This window comes from Delphinapterus leucas, chromosome 8 (genome assembly GCF_059928025.1).
Source record: "Delphinapterus leucas isolate spDelLeu-1000000601 "Yukka" chromosome 8, BTC_Dleu_Yukka2, whole genome shotgun sequence".
Lineage (NCBI taxonomy): Eukaryota > Metazoa > Chordata > Mammalia > Artiodactyla > Monodontidae > Delphinapterus > Delphinapterus leucas.
The window spans coordinates 101,429,899-101,450,054 of NC_143136.1; positions in this window are offsets into that span (position 1 = coordinate 101,429,899).

Genomic DNA, 20,156 nt, shown 5'->3' on the forward strand with positions numbered 1-20,156 from the left:
CGACACTGTCAACCTCTTGATTTCAGACTTCTAGCCTTCAGAACTGTGAGAGGACAAATTTCTGTTGTTTTAAGCCACCAGTTTGTAGAATTTTGTTATGGCAGCCTTAGGAAATGAACACAGTTGGGGTAAGCTAAACAGCTGTAACCAACACACCCAAGATGTATCATGGCCCAAACACAACGTTAAGTTTACAGTAATGGTCCAGGGCCGAGTTCCATATTAGTGGGTAGATCTACTGCACACAGTCATTCAGTGATCCAGGCTGACAGAGGCTTTGCCATCTTTGACGAGTGGTTTCCAAGGCTGCCCTGGTCCTCACCATTCCAGCCAATGGGAACAGAAAAAGAGCATGAGAGGTTTGATTGGTCAGGAAGAAATGGCCATATCACTTCCGCTCACATTCCGCTGGAGGGAACTTAATCCCATGGCTCTACCCAACTGTAATGGGGGGACAGGGAATACGATGCAGCCAGAGATCCAGCCTCAATGATTAGAGCTCCTATTTGAAAAATAGTCCACATGCTTATTCCCAGGAAGGCTAAAACTGGGGTCTAGGGAAACAATGTCCAAGTCTTTGGCTAGTCTTGAGGGTAATGAAATTCAGGAGATGGATCAGATCTACACTTCTGGGAAAAGAATAGGAAACTAGAGACAATCAAGGAAGTGGCCCATAGGGTGGAACCATTAGAAAACCCATGAGAATGTCCCATGATTTCATCCAAACAGTCTAAGGAAGCATGAGAGGAACTCTTCCCACTGTCCCCATGACTTTGCTGTAGGTCTGGTGACGTATTTCTGTACTTCCTAACAGTAATCTCTCACTTGAATTCCCCTGCAGCCATCATCGGGTGAGGGACCCTCAGCCTAACCTGGGGGAGTTCCCATGGGCCTCACTGCCTCAAGCTGACATTTGAGAATAGGCGTGAACACTGAGCAGAGTCATCCTGCTTCCAGCCACAGAGAACTTGAGAGAGGATAAAGTCAACATGGCATGGCCAGGACTGAACTCCTAGGAAGACTGCTGTAAAGTAGACATCAAGGGCCAAGAGGTTCACCAGAGAAGATTCAGCTTGTTAGTTGCTTGTGTGTTGGTTTGAACCTTTTCTTTGGTGGTAAAGTGTCAAGAGTGCATGTTTGGGAGTCAGATAGAGCCGGATTTAAATCCTCCTCTGTGACCTTGAGCAAGTTATACATCCTCTCTGGGCAACAGTTTCCTCTTCTGCAAAAGGGAGGTAGCAAAAACCAACTTGCAGGGCCATGGTGCAGAGTAAATGAAACAAAGTTCGGCCCAATAAATAGTTATCTTCCTTTTCTCCCTCTCCCTCAATTTTGGAATCAGTGCGTAGACCCCATGTTGTCTTCTTATATCAAAGTGTACTCACGGGGAGACAGTAGAATCTGTAGTGAGATCACCTGCCATCACATTTCACATGTTCATGTGATGGAAATGTACATAGCTTATTTCAGGTTTTGCTCACACCCTGCACCTATAATGACCTCCCCACTCTTTTCCACCATCCAGAATTCTTTCCATATTCCAAGGCCAAGGTCACAACCAGCTCTACAGTGAAGCCCACTCAAGCCTTCAAGTAGGATTCGATGTCCCCAACCTGAGTGTAAACACCCTGAGGGCAGGGTTTATGTCTATCTTTTTCATTGCTATATCCCCAACACTTGGGAGAGTGCCTAGCATACAATAGGTACTCAATATCAGTTAAATGAATTTATTAATTAATTAAATATTCCCTTCTCTAACAACCTACAGCCCTACTCATCCCATCACCATTCATTTGTTCTCTCATCTGTCAGCAAATACGATGAGCCTATTACACAAGGCATTGTGGGAAATGCTAAAATGACTGGGGACACAGACTGACCTTAGCAGAAAGGACTGCCCTCTAGGAGGTCATGGCCAAAGAGAGGACGTAGGCATGTACTGTGTATACACACACATACACACACACACACACACACACACATATACATATATACACATACATATAATAAGAATAATATCAGGTAAGTGTAGTACTGTGGCACAGGGTTTGTTCAGAGGACAGGAAAGCTGCCTTCCTCTGGAGAGATGGAATGGAGAGAGCATTATCAGATAGAGGGTTCTGATTTTAACATATCTCTCACTGCACATCTTGTTACTTATTTTCATACCTGACTGCTCCAATGGCCCACAACTCACTGGAGACATAGTCACCCCCTCATCTTCTGGGTCCCTCACCCTACTTGGAGGGTTCACCCTCCTTCCTGCTCCTGGCACACAAAAGTGGCTTGAATACATGCTGTTTTATTTATTTATTTATTTTAATTTTGGCTGCGTTGGGTCTTCTCTATTTGCGGCAAGTGGGGGCTACTCTTTGTTGCGGTTCACGGGCTTCTCATTGCGGTGGCATCTCTTGTTGCAGAGCACGGGCTCTAGGCGCGGGCTTCAGTAGTTGCGGCTCGCAGGCTCTAGAGCGCAGGCTCAGTAGTTGTGGCACACGGGCTTAGCTGCTCCGTGGCACATGGGATCTTCCTGGACCAGGGCTCGAACCGGTGTCCCCTGCATTGGCAGCTGGATTCTTAACCACTGCGCCACCAGGGCAGTCCTACATGCTGTTTTAGAATGCAGGTATTGCTGGGCGGCAGTTGCTCAGGTAGAGCCTGTCTGAGCCACAGGAAGAAATGTGTCTTTACGTATCTCCTTTTTAGACGGTGAGTAAATCGGGAAACAGTGCCAGCTCAACCCAGGTCCTCATTTTCCCACTGAGTTAGTTTGAGGGGTTTTGCTCCAATTCTGCTCCCAGAGCGAGAGGCTGAATCTCGAGGCTTGACATTTGATTCCTTCAAGTATCATTTTTTAGTTTGCAATAAAAATACAGGCATTCTCACTCTTAACTGGGTTGGGAGTGCATGCATGGATGAATATGGACCCAGGTATGTGGAGTCTTAAGAGAACAGACTTTTATCTACAGCCTCTTGCCTGTTACCTTCTTGTCAATGGCAAATCATTTTGTAAAATCTGGCCCACATCCTGTTAAGCCACCCCTTGCCCCAAATTCACCTGTGCTAATGGCCCTTCATGAAGGCAGGGGTCATCTGCTAAATAACATACCATTATAACACGAACAAGACGTCTCAGCTTAAAAATATCCATCAATTTTCTTGTCTCTAAAAATGTTAGCCTTCACAAACCCAGCAAGCACCATGTATAGAAAAGGCAATGAACCTGGAGCAAGGACATCGGTGCCAGGTCTAGGCCCAACTCAAGTCATACCTCTTCCGGAGCACTGTTCTGACAGCTCTATCCCTCACCAATCTATCCTTTCTTGGAATTTTTATTTCGTTAATGATCTGTTTCAAACGATTTACATAATGTGCTTAGCGCATGCTTGATAGATGGCCCAGCAAATGTTCACTCTCATCATTATCACTGGTACTACACAGTCCACCCCTGAATATATTCCATCTTAAATTATGCTCTCAAAATGTCCTGTGTAAACATCCTGTCTAATCAAAAACTCTTAACGTTTGAGAACAGGAACTTAGATCTGTACTCCCCTGGGTATACAGTAAATATTTAATACTATTATTTTTGTTTTTCAAGTTTGAAACCACAAGAGAATAAGCATGCAAGTAATCTGTAAGTACAGGAAGACAATGTGGGAGAATCCTCTGTAACATCTAACATCAGTGGCCCATATTGCTGGCATGGCTATAATCTTCAAGATTCAATTCAACAGGGAAATGTGTTAAGCAGACTTCTTTAAAAAACAAAATCAATCCAGACTCAGGATAAAGAAATAATAGGTAAAGAATCTATACAACAAGGGCACACACAAGAAAAGCAGAGAACCATAGTGGACCACAAGGCATATACAAATATATTGCAAGTCATTTGGGTCGGGCTATTTTTAATGGAAGGGACTGTCTGGGAGTGGAGAGAAAGTTGCATAGTGCTTGTTCTAGGATAAAACAGAGCCACTTAATCAGGATTGCTTTGAACTATCACAATTCAAGAATGATGTGGGAAATATGGAAAAGATTTAGAATAAGTTCGCAAACAGGTCCTAGGAAGAAAGGCAAAACCCTCAAGTGAATTGTTACTTTTGAGCCCGAAGAAAAGGATAAAGACTGAAGTTGTGGCAGTCTTCATCTGTGAGCAGGCAGGACAGAGGAAGAATGGTGAGCAGCTGTTCCTCGCTCCACTGAGTCCGGAATGGAGGAAACAGTCAACAAGCAGAATTTAGGTTAAATGTCAGGATTAATTTCCTGACCATGAGGGTTGTTAAATGCTAAAGTGGTTGACCCACAGTTGTTAAGGACTCTCCTTCGTTGACACTCATTAAAAGGAAAAATGAATGATAACGACACTTCTGTCTTGAACAACTTAGGTGAAGACTACCTCCAAGCAGATGGATACAGCAGATGGCTTTTGAAACCTCAGGCCCACGTATATATGTGTTGTTTTATACATGTCTGTGAGATGGGAGGTATTCAAGAAGTAACTGCTACACACTCGGAAGATAATACTCTGTCCAAGTGCACGCTTCTCCCTGCGACGACGCTTGAGGATGAGAGCGAGTCCAGCATCACCAATTACCGCCATTACCAAAAGAAGCATCTTTAGGAACACACTCCAGATCAGCCAAGCTCAACATGCCCAGCAATGATGCTCTATAGCCATCCCCAAAGACGGTCCTCTTCTCTTAAACTGAGTAGGTAAATGGAGCAAGAACAAGCTGAAGCTGTCCAACCTGGGCTGAGTCTGCCTGTTTGGTGACATGAACAGTCTTGGTTTGCAGAGCTGGGAGGGGTACACTGTGCTCAGAGGCAGGGGCCTCAGATCCTGTCTTGTGTTGGAGCCCAATCTGCTCTGTGGCACCAGACAGACCTCACAGCTTCCCTGATACAGTCTGTGTTCCCATTTGTGAAATGGACTGCCAACAAGAACTGTTGTAAGTTAGGATTAGATACCACTACAGAAAATACCAGAGTTCCAAGGCACCATGTGGAGTAATTATTGCCAAAGTGAGTTTCCCCAAAGGAACCCTCTGCTACAGAGGCTGCTGAGCACTATTCCATTGTATATAGGCACCAAATCTTCTTTATCCATTCCTCTGTTGATGGATGAAATTGGGTCATTTGTAGAGACATGGATGGACCTAGAGAGTGTCATACAGAGTGAAGTAAGTCAGAAAGAGAAAAACAAATATCGTGTATTAACGCATATATGTGGAATCTAGAAAAATGGTATAGGTGACATTTGCAAAGCCGAAATAGAAACACAGATGTAGAAAACAAATGTATGGATACCAAGGGGGAGGGGAAAGGGGTGGGGTGAGAGGAATTGGGAGACTGGGATTGACACATATACACTATTGATACTATGTATAAAATAGACAACTGATGGGTACGTACTGTATAGCACAGGGGACTCTACTTAATACGCTGTGATGTCCTAAGTGGGAGGGAGATCCAAAAGGGAGGGGATATATGTATATGTATGGCTGATTCATTTTGCTGTGCAGAGAAGCTAACACAACATTGTAAAGCAACTATACTGCAATAAGAATTAATTAATAAAAAATAATAAAGTTGAGATGAAATATTTTTTAAAAAGGAGAGAAGAGGCTGCTGATTTGGGCTGAGCTGGACTGAGCTGGTAGTTCCTGAAAGCAGCGTTCAGGGCCGGCAGAAGGGAAGACCAGGACAAGTCCTTAGTTTTCCAAATGCAATTTGCTGCCCTGGGGGATCAGCCAGTTGTTGGGGAACTGTGAGTCACAGCTCCCTCTTTCAGCTTCACACGCTCACATGTTTCAGACCAAAGGTCAATTTAAAGATCCTACCCTGTTTAGCAATTGGCTGATCACTCTTCAGAGAAAATGATTTCTGGATGGAACCTGGACAGGGTAACAATAAAGAGAAGCATTAATGACCCAAATTTCCAGTAAGTCAAAATAAAATCACTTCCTCATGAGGATGTGCAGCTGTGTTGGAGATCCTGTGATTCTTTTTTATAATTATGATTGTTTATGAAAAAACCCTCAGGGCCATTTCCAGTTGTAGATTCCCAACCTGTGGAAGTAATACTAGAAAATGCCCTTCCCCTTCTCCTGACACCTTCCCTAAGGACACTCTTCAGCCTGCCTGGTACCCCAGACTTGGTAGCAGAAAATCATGAGGGTGAAGGTGAATTCACCAAAGTTGAACTTAAAGAAGGCTGGGAGGCCATCAGTGAAACAAATTGTCCATTAAGGCGGAGCAAGAACCCTTGATGTGGAGAAGAAGACAAGCTGGTGCTCGCTGGCAGGTGATGAGCAATTCATTAGTGCATCTTTTGCACTTCTTTTTTCAGAGTGATGTAGATGAAGCAGCATGGTTTGGTACACAAAGCAAAGGATTCGGAGATAAGAAAACACAGTTCTAATGCTGGGACTACCATGACCTGAATTAGAGGCCTCAGCAAGTCTTCTCTGGGCTTCAGTTTCTCCACCTACACATAAAAGAAATTGGACTAGATCAGCGAGGGCAGACAGAGTTTCCCTTGCACGTCCCCTCCAGTTGACTGACAGTGGCTGCTGGGATACTACATTGAAAGAGATTCCAAGGCTGTATCCTGGCTCACTAAGAAAAAGTGCTGTGATCCATTAATGATGCCTGCCATGGGCGCAAATAACAGCTGTGGCACGTGTGCCATGGATTTGCCATCCCTGAGGTGAATGAGCTCGGGGTTGCGTTCCACAGTGGTGGGATTCTGCGAAGCCTTTACAGAGTTAATCAGAGCCCAGAGAGAAATCATCCTTCCCTTTTACGAATCAACTTGAAGGTTCTTCAAGCTTTAACTGCTCACCTCCCCACGCATGTCCAAATTGCTGGATCTGAAATGCCTTCTGCAGTCCCACATTGTCCCACATGTCCCAACACACACCTCACTCAGTCATAACCTTGCCCTGTCATTTAACACGGTGGGAGATGACACCCAGTAAAGAGGTGAATAGGAGCTGAAATATTTTTTCATAAAATCATATGACAAGGCCAAATCACATGACTAAAGGTAGCTAATGCGACATAAAGAGAAATGAGCCGTTGAATCAGGAGTCCTGGATTGTAGCTCCAGACTTGCCATCAACCTGAAGGCTGAGACACACCCCACTCCTCTGAAGTACCCCAAGTCCCCCTCTTCCACCCCTTGTGGGTGATGTCCTCACTTGCTCCCTCTTCACTTGTTACTACTCTGAGATTGTGAAAGTTCCCTGAACTTTTTTATGGGAATTAATTACCCCTACAACTTCAGAGCTGAAATGGAACTCAACCTCTTCCCTTGGATAAGGAAACCAAGGCCTCAAGCAGAATGAGGCTTCTCCCAGAGACCTGAAACTGGGATAAAGTTGCTGGGCACCCAGGTGAGGAAGCCAGAGGTATTGTCCCCCCTGTGACACCCAGTCCCATCCCTATCTTACTCTCTTTGGATAATAGCTGCTCTTCCAACCTGGACTGGAGGCTCCTATGGGCAGGCAGCATTGTGCAAACAGCAACAAGATGTCGTGGGAAGTGTACAGATTAGCATCTGTCTCCTGTCAGTGTTGCCACCCTCTCAGCTGGACTCAGCACACCTGCCATCCCCTTTATCAAGCCATCTCCAAACCCTCATCCACAAGACAGAACGATATATTCCCTCCTGGACCTTATCCATCCTTCCTAACTCACAAATCACCCGGCATATGGTAATTTATGACTTGTCTATCTTCCTACTAGTCTGCATCTCCTGAGAAGTTTCTTCTTCATGTTTCCTGTCCCCTAGTCTCCAGAGCCAACTGGAGTAAGGTCATGTCTTCAAACCTCAGTTTCCTCATCCCAACTAAAACAAACAAACAAACAAAAAACACTAAAACTAAACTAAACTAAAATAAGAATAGCAACACACATTGAGGGCTGGGCAATCTCTCGTTTGATGGCTCCATCACTATTTCCATTTTACCAGTGGAGCAACGGAGGCTTAGGGAGATTAAGCAACTTGCCTAAAGTTTCTCAACAAGTAAAAGCTGAAGCTGGGAGGGGACCCCCGGCAGGTGGAAGCCAGGGTCCCCTAATCACCACAATGCAGGCCAGGCCACCTCTGCCAGAACCCCCGACTGTGCCCACCCTGACAGATGGCTGTGGGAACACATGTGACCCCACCCCTCCCTCCCCCATCCAGGCCAGACATCACCACCCCACCCCCCACCCCCGCTGCCCAGCATGTCCCTGTAGGATTCATCTGAGTCCTTCTCAACTCTGACTTTGTCCCATCACAGTCCAAACTCAAAGGCTCCAGAGAGATGCAGGAGGAGATTTTTTTAAGGGGCTGGCACCTTTGGGCACTTAAGGTCCCCTTTCCACACTGCCGTCTAAAAGGAGGGATGTCCTAAAGGGTAAGACCCTTTGTTTCAAGGCAACGGGGACCACACGACCCCCCAGGGAAGCATAGGCTGGAACTAGAAGATGCTTTGTAAAGGGTCTGAAGAAACTCAGAGCATGCTCGGCTGTAGTGAGAGGTCAAGGCTGGCAGTGCCCCATCCAGCCTACAGCTCCCCATGCACCTAGGTCCCCCTGCCCAGAGCAGTTCCCAAAGAGCACATCTGTCATCCTGATGGGAGAGGAAGAGGCAAGGAGGAGTGATAGGCAGGTGCCTGCTACATGCCAGGTGCTGTCTAGAGTTCATGTGGGTCCTCAAAGTTAGCACCACCCTTGAGGTGGCTGTTGTTGGACCCATTTCACAGATGAAAACAGAGAGGCTCAGAGGTGAAGTGACTTCCCCAATGACTCTCCCAGAGGACAAAGGCATCCTAGGGTAATACCCCCTGTTCACCTCTTTCCAAGCATGGGGACAGTTTGGGGTAGCAGCAGGGTAATGGTCAAGCAGGCTGGTGTGACAAGAATATGCCCATTCTAACTGGGCAGAAAGTGATCCTTCCCTGCAGCCTTCTTCTCTCTCCCTCTCCCACCCCCTCTCCTCTTAGGTATGGCTTGGCTGTAGATGCACAGGCAAGTGAGAAGCATATCTAAATAAAAAGTGACCCCAACAGACCCTCTGATCCCGAGGCCTCGAGACGAGAGGAACAAGTGGGCTGCAGCAGCGACCACATTCAAGGAGGGGCAGCCAGAGGCAGGCCAGGACTGAGGAAGAGGTGAACTTGGATTCCGTGCTTCGGCCAGGAGCTTCTGAAGCCGCCCCGGGCTAACTGCCACGTGCCTGAGTGAAGTTAATAAAGTTGCATCCTAATAGCCTCCGAGGTCTCCTGGGCTGAAGTCCCCGAGGGGTCCAGGCATCAGGAGGTGCTTTGTTCATTTATTTTGGCAAGTTTAGCTCTGTATGCTTCTCACTGCCCTTCCCCGTCTTTCGCAAGCTTAATAAAGTCTTCGTAATGAGGCTCTCCTTCAGTGAGGCTGTGCAGAAGCCACTGAGAAATGGGGCAAGAGTGACAGGTTTTTTCTTTTTCTTTTTTGAAAAAGAATTATTGTGTTTGCAACAGAGAGAAGTAAGGACTAATGAACTTCTACTCCATTTAGACGCTACAGTCCCCATTTCTATAATGTATCTCTTCTAGGGTCAACCCATTTCTACTTGATTATTTCCAGATCGAGCTTTTACACAGTCACTCTCAGGAAGTGGGGCTCAGGGAGTAAAGACACAACATCCCCAAGAGCTGGGCAGAGGCTTTGATATCCACTCAAGGGTAACACCTGCTCCGTCTGTGTGGCTAGCCCTATGCTAGATGCTGGTGAAAACCACCAAAGAAAGAGAGGGGGCAGAGGCGGAGGCCATTGCTTGGCCCTCCCAGGATGGGTGGCAGAAGGTGAGGTCCATGTACCTTGGGGAACAGCACACAAAGCCTACCCTCAAGGCTGGCCTGATGGTGTAGTCAGTAAGGGCAGCTGTGACTCACTGCAGGGAAAGGACTTTGGAGCTAATGTTCCTCAGGGAAAGCTTCCTGGAAAAGGGTCCTGACTTTTGTCCTGAAGGAAAGGGGAAAAGAATGAGAACTACTATTTGCTGAACATCACGTTAGGTACATTACCTTATCCACCCACCCTATGAGGGAAGTATTGAGATTATCTCTATTTTCGCAGATGAGGAAAACAAAGCCCAGAGAGTTCAAGCAACTTGCCCAAGGACCCACAGCAGCATCAGAACTTAAGCCCAAAACTGTTTGACTCTAAAGCCCACACCTTTCCACTCTTCCTCATGGTCCTGGGGAAATTTAGGACTTGGATTAGCAAGAGAGGTTTAGGGAGAAGTTCACAGAGAGAAAAAGGTTTAAAAAAAAACATGAAAAAAAGTTGAATGCTCAGTCTCAAAGGATGAAGGTCAGTGTGCCTGCAAACCAATTATAAATTCTAAAAAGAGAACCCAGCTGAAGCTCAAAGAAAATTTCTTCCATCAAAGACAGCTCTACTTTACCTGTTGCATTAATTTCCTCAGGTTATCATAACAAATTACCACATCAGAGTGGTTAAGACTACAGTAATGTATTTTCTCATAGTTCCGGAGGCCAGAGTCCAAAATCAAGGTGTTAGCAGGGCCTTGCTCCCTCCAGAGGCTCTAGGGGATAATACTTCCTTGCCTCTTCCCGGTTCTGGTAGCTCCTGACATTCCTTGGCTTGTGGCAGCATCACTCTGATCTCTGCTTCCATCTTCACATGGCCTTCTTCCTATGTCTCTCTGGGTCTCCTCATGTTCTATCTTTTATAAGAAAGCTGGTCATTGGATTTAGGGCTCACTCCAGTTCAAGGTGGTCTCATCTCAGGATCATACCTACATCATAATTACATAATTATGTAATTATGTAAGATCATAATTACATCTGCAAACATCCTATTTCCAAACACAGTTCCATTCACGTACCAGGAATTAGGATTTGGACATATCTTTGGGGGAACACAGTTCAACCTACTACACTTGCCATGTTGAAAATTTAACTGAATCCATTTCACCCAGTGAGTGTACAGTAACCAGACCTATAAAGCAGTTTAATAAGGGATTAGTGACCTCCCGGTAGAAGGTATGGAATATCTCCTCCCCAGGGGAGAGCAGAACATATGGGGCAACTTCCATGACCTCCCCTCCCTCCGTTGGAACCACAGTCAAGGGGTGTTATGACTGGTCTTATGGGTACTGGACATACTTTTCCTTCCATCCTCTGTAATGTCTTTCAGATGTATACCTTCCAGGCAGCATGGCAGAACAAAAAGAATGAGCCTCAGAGTTAGATGAGCTGGGTTCAAATCTCACGTCTGCCAGTTACTAGCTCTGTGATCTTGTAAGTCATCTACCTGTTTTAGCCTCAGTTTCTCCACCTATAATGCAGAGAAATAACAGAACCTTTCTCATCAGGATGTCATAAGGGTTGACAAGGCAACCCTCGCAAACTTTCTGCACAGTGCCTGGTACGTGTTGGCTAATATACCTATTGGACCTTTATCTTATATATCCCTGCAGCTGTAGCACCTAGTACTGAGCTCTGCCCATCCGGAGCAATGACAGGTGATTCCTGAGGGATGTACACATAAACTGAATCAGCTGCAGCCCTAGAATCGTGAAAGGTGGTGGATGCTATGGGTTGGTTTCTCAACTTCCTTTACTCCCTACTTCTTTACTTCTTAAACTGCAGAGGATGGAAAGCTAAGAAATACACTTCCAGAGTGCTTTACCGCTGGTGTACTGGATGTAATTTGGGTTCTGTCAAGATTTGGAAGGCTCCTTTCGATGTTTTCCCCCTTCCCCTTCCCTTTCCCCCAAGCCAAAAAGGAAAATCATGGAGAACAAGGAAATTATACAGCAGGGTTCCAGAGTCTCCTTTTCAGTTTCCTGAGTATCAAGAGACATGTGAGGTGGAGGCAGCTTCCTGATTCCTGATTCCTGACACCAGGATCACGGGGAGTCCATGGTGGTCGAGACAGTCCCTCCCCTGGGGGGGGGGCAGTTTGATAGTGCGGTGTTCCAGGACTCATTCCTGGAGGCCCAACCTAGACCCTACTCCTCCTGCCTTTCCCGTGATTATGTAAGCATCTAATTCCTTCTATGAGATTCTTCCTGCTCAAAACATAGATATGTGTATTCTTTAGCTTAATACCACACTGACTCGATTACTGTAGCTTTATAGGAAATCTTGAAATCGAGTGCTGTGAATCCTCCAAGTTCATTCTTCTTTCCAAAAACCGTTTGGTCAGTGCATGTGCTTTGCTATTCCACACGTAAATTTTAGAATCAGCTGGTCAGTTTCTACAAAAAAAAAAAAAAAAAAAAAAAAAGGCCTCTTGCCATTTTGAATGGGATCATATTGACACTTTCTGAAAATATCTAGAGTTGATTTTGCTTCCTCTTCTCTATCCAGTCTGACAAAGGCTCTTCCCTGGACCTTAATTCTGGGCTGCCCCCTCCATTCAGTTCACCTGGGGTCCCTGTTCAACTAATGACAAAGATATGAGCTCTTTTAGCCTCTCCCCAAGTCCTGAGCCATTGGCTCCAATGGGCAGCTACTGAAATACACCTCTCCATTTATTCTTGGTGATGTATGCCTCATCCCCCATCCCCCTCTCCCATTGCCTGACACTCCATTTTTCTTCCCTCGCCTGGCATCCTCCCTCTTCTGAGCCCCTAATGCCACCTATCACCTCAGCTTAAGGTTAAAAGACCTTTATGCAGATTTATTTTTGCACAAGGAAGTACAGCTCTATCCATTACCCTCATTTCCCTCTCCCTCCACCCACCCACCACACTGCCAACCCAGTTCCCTGCCCCAATACACAAAGCCACAAACACTCTCCCCCAGTCCTAGAGAAAGAGATGACCAAATCCTTCCTCTTCTAGCCTCCAATTGCAGGCTTCCACAGTTGGGGAAATTATAAGGTGTGAGGCCTTAGAAAGTTCATAAACTTTTATGCAGATTGGTTTTAGTCTGGTTTAAATTAGGCAACAAAATAGAATTTGCAGATGTTCTATTTGGAATTAACTTGGTTACAGAGGAAAGGCTACTAGGAGGAGTTGGTAATGGGGCTATTTTTACATCCCAGAAAGGGAGTCACAAAAAGCATATGGGCTTGATTAGAAGAGAAGAACCTGCTGGCTGGCGCATTAAGAAGACTGTTCTCATTTATTCTGGTTGAGGACACACAAAGGTGCAATGAAACATTCTCAAGCCACTGGGAAGATAAAGGGCCAGGGCAATGGTGTTTTTTTCCCAGCAGTCAGCTAAAAGCAGCATGAGGATTTGGGGCAGATGTAAGGAATTCTTTGAATATAAGTCTGATGCTTCTCAAGCTTTAATGTGTGTTTAATGAATCCAGAGTAAATCTTATTAAATGCAGACTGCGATGAGTAGATGATGCCATAGCTGCTGGTCCACAGGCCACGTGTCATGGAGCAAGGCATTAGGGGGCTAAAATGGAGCTAGAAAAGAAGATCCACTTACACCAGTGTTTCTTAAGGACCTTCCATGGATCAGACCCGTATCCAAAGGCTGGAGTGGGGGAGACCAAGAGGGAACATGTGAAAATTGGACATTAGCAGAATCTCCAGTGAAAGTGAAGTATGGATAAATGACTAAACAAAATTCAATAAATGGGTCATAGATCTTTGACTCAAAGTGTTACAGGGACCCTGAAGAGGGAGTGGCTAATTCCATGGGAACAAAAGGAGGTTCAAACAAGCCAGGTCTTGGAGATGATGGTGTATCAGGGAAGAGAGGGAAGGGCATTCTTTGTGAGAGGAAGAGGATGTGCAAAGTCCCAGAAGCCACGAAAAAGCCACAACATGTTTAGGAAACAGTGAAGTGGGTGGAGCACATGGTGGATGAGAGAAGGGCTAGAAAAATATAAGGAAGCCAAACTGGAAAGTCCTTAGAGCCTTGCTAAGAAATCTGAAGTTAGGGCAAAAACAAGAGTAGCTTGGGTTTATGTCAAGGGTGAAAACTGCAGAGGACGGGATGAGATGCCTTCATCCTCGATTAAGATGAGATTCTTAAACAGGATTATTGCTGAAAACAGAAAGCCCTGATTTCTAGACTTTGCTAATTTCTGTGGTGTAAATATGTCCCCTCAGCTCATTTCAAGATACCAAATGACATCGTTGAACTGAGTTGGGCAGAAATGCTAACAATAGGCACTTGTGAGTGGCTAAGAGTCAGATCCCTCACACCACTACGTGGAAGGCCTCCAGGCCTGACTACGGTCTGTGTGTGGGTATTTCTGATAGTGTCATTGGCTTCCTGGGTTGTATTGTCAATGTCTCTTTCTCCCATTTTATTCTAAGATCCTCTACTATCTTACTCTAAGCCACCATTATCAATGGTGTAACTCTTTCAGCAGCCTCCTGTCTGTCCTTACACTTTCTTCTCTTGTTCCCGCCCAGATAGGGTAACTTCTTAACACATAATCTTATCAGGTCAGTCCCTGGGTTTAAAACTTTCAGTGGTTTTCCATTTCTATTAGGATAAAGTCCAAACTCATCACCACTGTCCAGAAGGCTAGTTTTGACTTGGCCCCTGCCTGCCTCTCCAGCTCCATCAGGACCACTCCTGGTTCAGCCACACTGACCAGCTTTGGGGTGTTTGGCTGAGCCAAGTTCCTCTTCAACTCTGGGGCCTTGCAGTGCTTTGCCTCTGTCTGCAAGGCTCTTCCTCCCCCACTGTCTCCTTAGGTAACCCCTACTCATCCTTCAGGCCTCACTCAAAGATTTCTTCCTCAGAGATACCTTCAGTGCCCACCCCATCACCACTATTGCTGTCTACCATAGAATCCAGACTTTTATTTTGAAGTGCTGATCCTGTTTGTAATCATACATTTATATGTGTGGTCCTTTGTCTAACATCAGCTTCCCACAATGGACTGTAAACTGATGGAGAACAGAACCATGTCGGTCTTACTCCCCATCAGATATTCAGCATTTAGCATAAAGCCAAGCACATGGTAGAAAATAAATGTTTCTTTTTAATTGAATTAACACATTAATGGTCTATAAGCCCAAAGAGATAAACAATATCTTCATGGTGGCCATTCCCAGCATTAATCTTTCCAGAAAGAGGAGGAACCCCAGAGAGAAAACTAGAAGTAAGAGGGCAGGCATGAGACCACAAGGGAGGCACGTGTCTTTCCCTACATCTAGGGCTTCCCTGTCTTGAACTTGGACTTTGAGGAATCAAGGAGTCTAGACACATGTCCTGGGTGTGAGTGCTGAGGAAGTATGCACCCATGAAGACAGTCACACCTATAATTCAGGTCCCCTAAAGGCCCTGGTTTATTCCCCGGACTTGGAAAGAGTGGATGCATTTAAGCTGGTTAAGGGGAAATCAGGAAGCCTTGAACCTAGAATCTTCTACTTTTGTGATGGGATCAAGAAAGGAATGTATTTTCTGTCTATGTTTTGGTCAAAGGGTAAAAAAGGAAGCAGCAGTCGTCCTTAAGGTACTACTAAGTGGTGGTGTGGGGAATTAGCAGGAGAACCCAAGAGGATGCTGAATCTCAGGACCAGGACAAGACGTAGAGCTCTTGGTCTCACGACGGCCAGCCAAGTGCAGACTCCCTCCAGGTCCAACCTTGAAGGATCTGGTCCTGGTTTTGATGAGGCATAACAGGAAATGTCTTTATGGTCCCGTGGCCTATGGTCTCTGATCCTCCAGAGTAAGGGCTGTAGATCCGTGAGAGTGGCTGCTTTCAGGGTCAATATTAAGGGGCCAACTGTAGACGCAGGGCCTCGGGCCATGACCTCTGAAGGAACTATGCACTGGCCTAGCCAGGGTGGCTGGATTGTTCCTGGGAAACAAGGAAACTAAGACCCACCAGGAGCTCGCATGCAGTGATGGCAAGGCAAAGACGGACATGGATGGTCCTGGAGAGCGGCAGGCAGATAGGCCAGACCCTGTGGCTCTGCTCGAATCAGAGGACCATGAACTCCGACTCCCCACGCCCATCGCGCAGCTCTGGCTCCCCCTCTGTCCGGGGAGGTGGGCTGTCAGCCCCTGCAGGGAAGGAGAGACCAAAAGGGAGCCCACGCCTTCCCAGAGGCTGCCCAGAGGTCCTGCCATAGGGACCCTAATCAGCTCCTCTCTCACTTCCAAATCACTTCAGTCATCCGATGCTGACATTCCAGCCCACTTTTCTGAAAGTCTACACCGCATAACTCTGCAATGTATATCATTCTGGGTTTGTCTCCAATCCGTTCACCTCCAGAGTAGGATGTATGAAGAAAGAATAGGAAATTCTACTTGTGTTTTTATCTGGATAAAGAGTAACACAACCTTCGCAAATAGCTAATTCAGGATTTGGCATTGTTGCCCCTCACTTGTTCATTAAGTCAGACCCTCAGGCTCACAGTATGGTGGGAATGATGATGACTCCCTCACTCCTCTGATTGTTTTAGCATCTTGTGACATTGCACAGTATATGTGGAAGTTATGGATTACATCATCTTAAGTAGTAGAATATTTACAACACTTTGTAATAAGATGTGGAGTGACCATGAATATCTTTTGTACCCTAAGAGGAGTGTAGGTTATCTCTTGGCAAAGTATTTTGTTAAAAATAATCGATTTTAACATGAGTTATATAGTCTTCTTTTGCAAAAAAAAATTGTTCTAAATTTGCTGGACTTTTTTTGTTATGAAACTGGCTCTCATAGTGTAACAGCTGGAATATTCTTTTTTTTTTTTTTTTTTGTGGTGCGCGGGCCTCTCAACTGCTGTGGCCTCTCCCGTTGTGGAGCACAGGCTCCAGATGCGCAGGCTTAGCGGCCATGGCTCACCGGCCCCAGCCGCTCCGCGGCATGTGGGATCTTCCCGGACCGGGGCACAAACCCGTGTCCCCTGCATCGGCAGGCGGACTCTCAACCACTGTGCCATCAGGGAAGCTCTGGAATATTCTTAATTTTAAAAAAATCTATCCTTTCCAGGTAAAAGTAATATTTTAACAAGGAGTGATAAATAACTTGTTTTGCCAAAGTAACGTATGCTATAGTAAAAGTACTTTGAGCACAGATGTTTGGAGATGTTTCCATTATTGTGTAATTTTCTTCTTCAAGATAATATATGTAATACTTTTTCCTTAAAATGCTCTAGTATTTGCATACCTAAAAAAAACTTGGAAACAAGTTTCTAACCTATTTAAAAATTCTCTGAAAGGAGAGCTTCAGTGGATCTTGAACCCATTTGTTAAAAATATAACTTTTGATTAGCTTACAAGAATTGACATTAAGGAAGATGGAAACTGACTAGCTGACTAGATGAATTTCAATAAAAACCTTTGCATAATTGCTGGATGGGATTTTTTTTAAATGAGTATCTTGGTTTAGTAAGCATAGCCAACATTGCATTTCTTCCATTTGGATTTCTATGTCTTTATAAAGATTCTTTTTTCAGCTCTGACAACCATTAAAATTAAGTATTTTTTTAAAAGCTAAACTTAGGACCAGAACTTTGAATCCAATGGTCTATCACAAAGGGTTAAACCAACATGAAAACATATTCAAATACATTTTTCTAAAACTAATAATAATTTTGAAAGAGAACAAAATGCCTTTTGCCATTAATAAATAAAAATAACTTTTTAAATACTAAAAAGTATTACTTAATGCACCTTTATTGCATCCCCTTTTGTTTCTATAAGTATTTAGTTTCCTTTGAATTTATTTCTTTTTATATTTAGTTCCTTTTGTCCCATTGATAAATACAATCTTTTAAAATTTTATTATAAGTTATTGACATTCCTTACTTTGCTTTTAGCTCACTGTCATTAGTCTCTAACTTTGTGTATGTTTTACCCTGAATATAACACTAGTGTAGAAAGAGATACATATGGTTTATAAATAAGTAATCATAATGGGGGACTGATGGGGCTGCATGATCAAAAGTGTATAGTGATCACTCTTGTTTCATGTGAATGCCTGCTTCACCAATAGACTGAAGGCTCCTTGGTGACAGGGAGAGTGACATAATTCTTCCACCACTTCTCTATCCCACCCAACACCTGGCCACTGCTGGTCAGGAGACATTTGTTGAATGGAGGGATGACAGATCAGTACAGTCAGCAAAGAATGAATACAATTGTCGAGGAGGCTTGGAAGATGCCCTCCCCTCCTTGGAATTCCACTTGCCTGGGAGTCAGAAGACCTGTGCTCAAGTCATAGCTTTGCCACCAACTTCTTTAGTGACTTTGGTAAGGGTATTACTAATCTTTTTCCTTAGCTACAAAATTAAGTTTCTCAAACTTCAGGCCTTTATGTACCGAAAGGATTTTTGCCATTTTCTCATAATCCTTAGCCTCTGATTAACCTACTACTTCTCTTTTTTAAAAACTCACTTTTTCACAAGCCTTACCTTAAACAATAGCCTGAAATCATGGGATTAATGAAATAGTTATTTTTGTCTACTAAACATTAAAATAAGTATGTAACTATTAAAATATAAAATGTTCATATTCTTGTTAGCCAGAGTGTATGCACCATTCTTTGGAAAACGTGGAGCCAGATGGTATTTCTAAGGTCCATTCAGCTCTGAGCCTTGTGAGTCCGTAATTCTATGAATGGGGAGATCCCCGGCTTCCTTGGGGCTCTACAAGTCTGGGCACCAAGTTGGGACTGAGGGTCCCACCTTATTTCCGAAACTCAGGAAACACTTCCTGTTTTCCATCTGGATCGTGACTTCAGACAAACTCTTGAGGATAAAAGTAGGATCACTTTTATTTCAATATGACAAGCTCTGTCATATTGAACCACTCCAAACCAGAGCAATATGATACTCTATTCATGAATCTCTGATGATTTCTTCTTAAATTCCAACTTTTAATGCAAATCTTCCTTTCCACCCACAAGCACTGAAGCAACAGTCAAAGTAGTATTGCCAAGACTGTGGACTCTATATGCGAAGGGACAAGGGGACTGGTTTAGAATCAGGGGACTGGTTTCTGGGTCCAATCTTCCAGCAACTTTTCAGCACTGTCACAATGGGCAAATCACCTAAAGTACCTCAGACGTAAGTGGATCTGTGACTGGTCCCGTCCCTTGCGCAAAGGATGGAGACACATATGACTATTTGAGCGTGTGTACACACTGCTGCTGTTACTCATACGACAAACATTGCTCTGCTCCAGGGCCTGCGCTGAGCATGGGGGACACAGCAGCAGTCAAAACAAAGAGCTCTGCCCCCATGGAACTTACATTCTACTAGGAGGAATCAGACGATGAAGACACTACGTCATCAAACAGTGGGGAATTTTAGGAGGTGGAGAAAAATAAAGTAGGGTGGGGGGATGGGGGATACTTGACAAGAATCAGAGACTCATTCTTCCCTGGACTGCAATTCTCCTGCATAACCTTCCTATCAGCTCCCTTGCTTCTCCCTCCACACTCTCTCCCAATTCCTAAGCCCCCCATGAGTCAGGCCCCATTACTCAGTTCACAAGTAGTAGCATGAACCTTCCACCAGCCCCCAGACCCAGACATTGTGATGTTCCCCATCTGGTCCTTGTCAGACAAGCTATTAGCCTGGCCCTGAACTAAACCAAGCCAGACCTGGAACCTCAAATCTAACCACAGCTAAAGCAGAAGCCCAAGCAGCCTGCTTGTAGGACCTGGGTAAGTCACTCGGCTTCTCTGGGATGTCAGGTCTCCTTTTCTGTGAAATACAGAGGTGGGACTAGGTTATTTCTAAAGGCCTTTCTAGTACTAAAATTCCTCAAGTGTAATTATCAACCACAAATAATAATGCAAAAAAATATTGAGAGAAGTGGATTATACCCAAACCATGATGATGCTCCTAAGACCCTATAATGACATTAACCCTGAAATGGGGGCAGAAAATGGAATTGATGTAGCCCCCAAAGCCATCGCTGACCTAAAAGATCTTGGGAAAATATTCCCTATAGGACATACAACACTACAACATTGAATTCCTGTCATCTGCCAAGCGCTGTGCTAGATATTCATTTAATTGTCCCCACGGTCCTACGAGAGCTGGCTTAGACCTTCACAGCACTTTATACAAGATGAAGCGCCTAGTAGATTCTGCCAGCTCCTGCCATTCCCGGCTCCACAGTGCCTCCTGCCTGTCCAGAAGAGGGCAGAGTTTCTGGGCCAGAGGTCATACACTGGAGGCCTGCATCTGGCCCACAGACATTTGACTTGACCCACA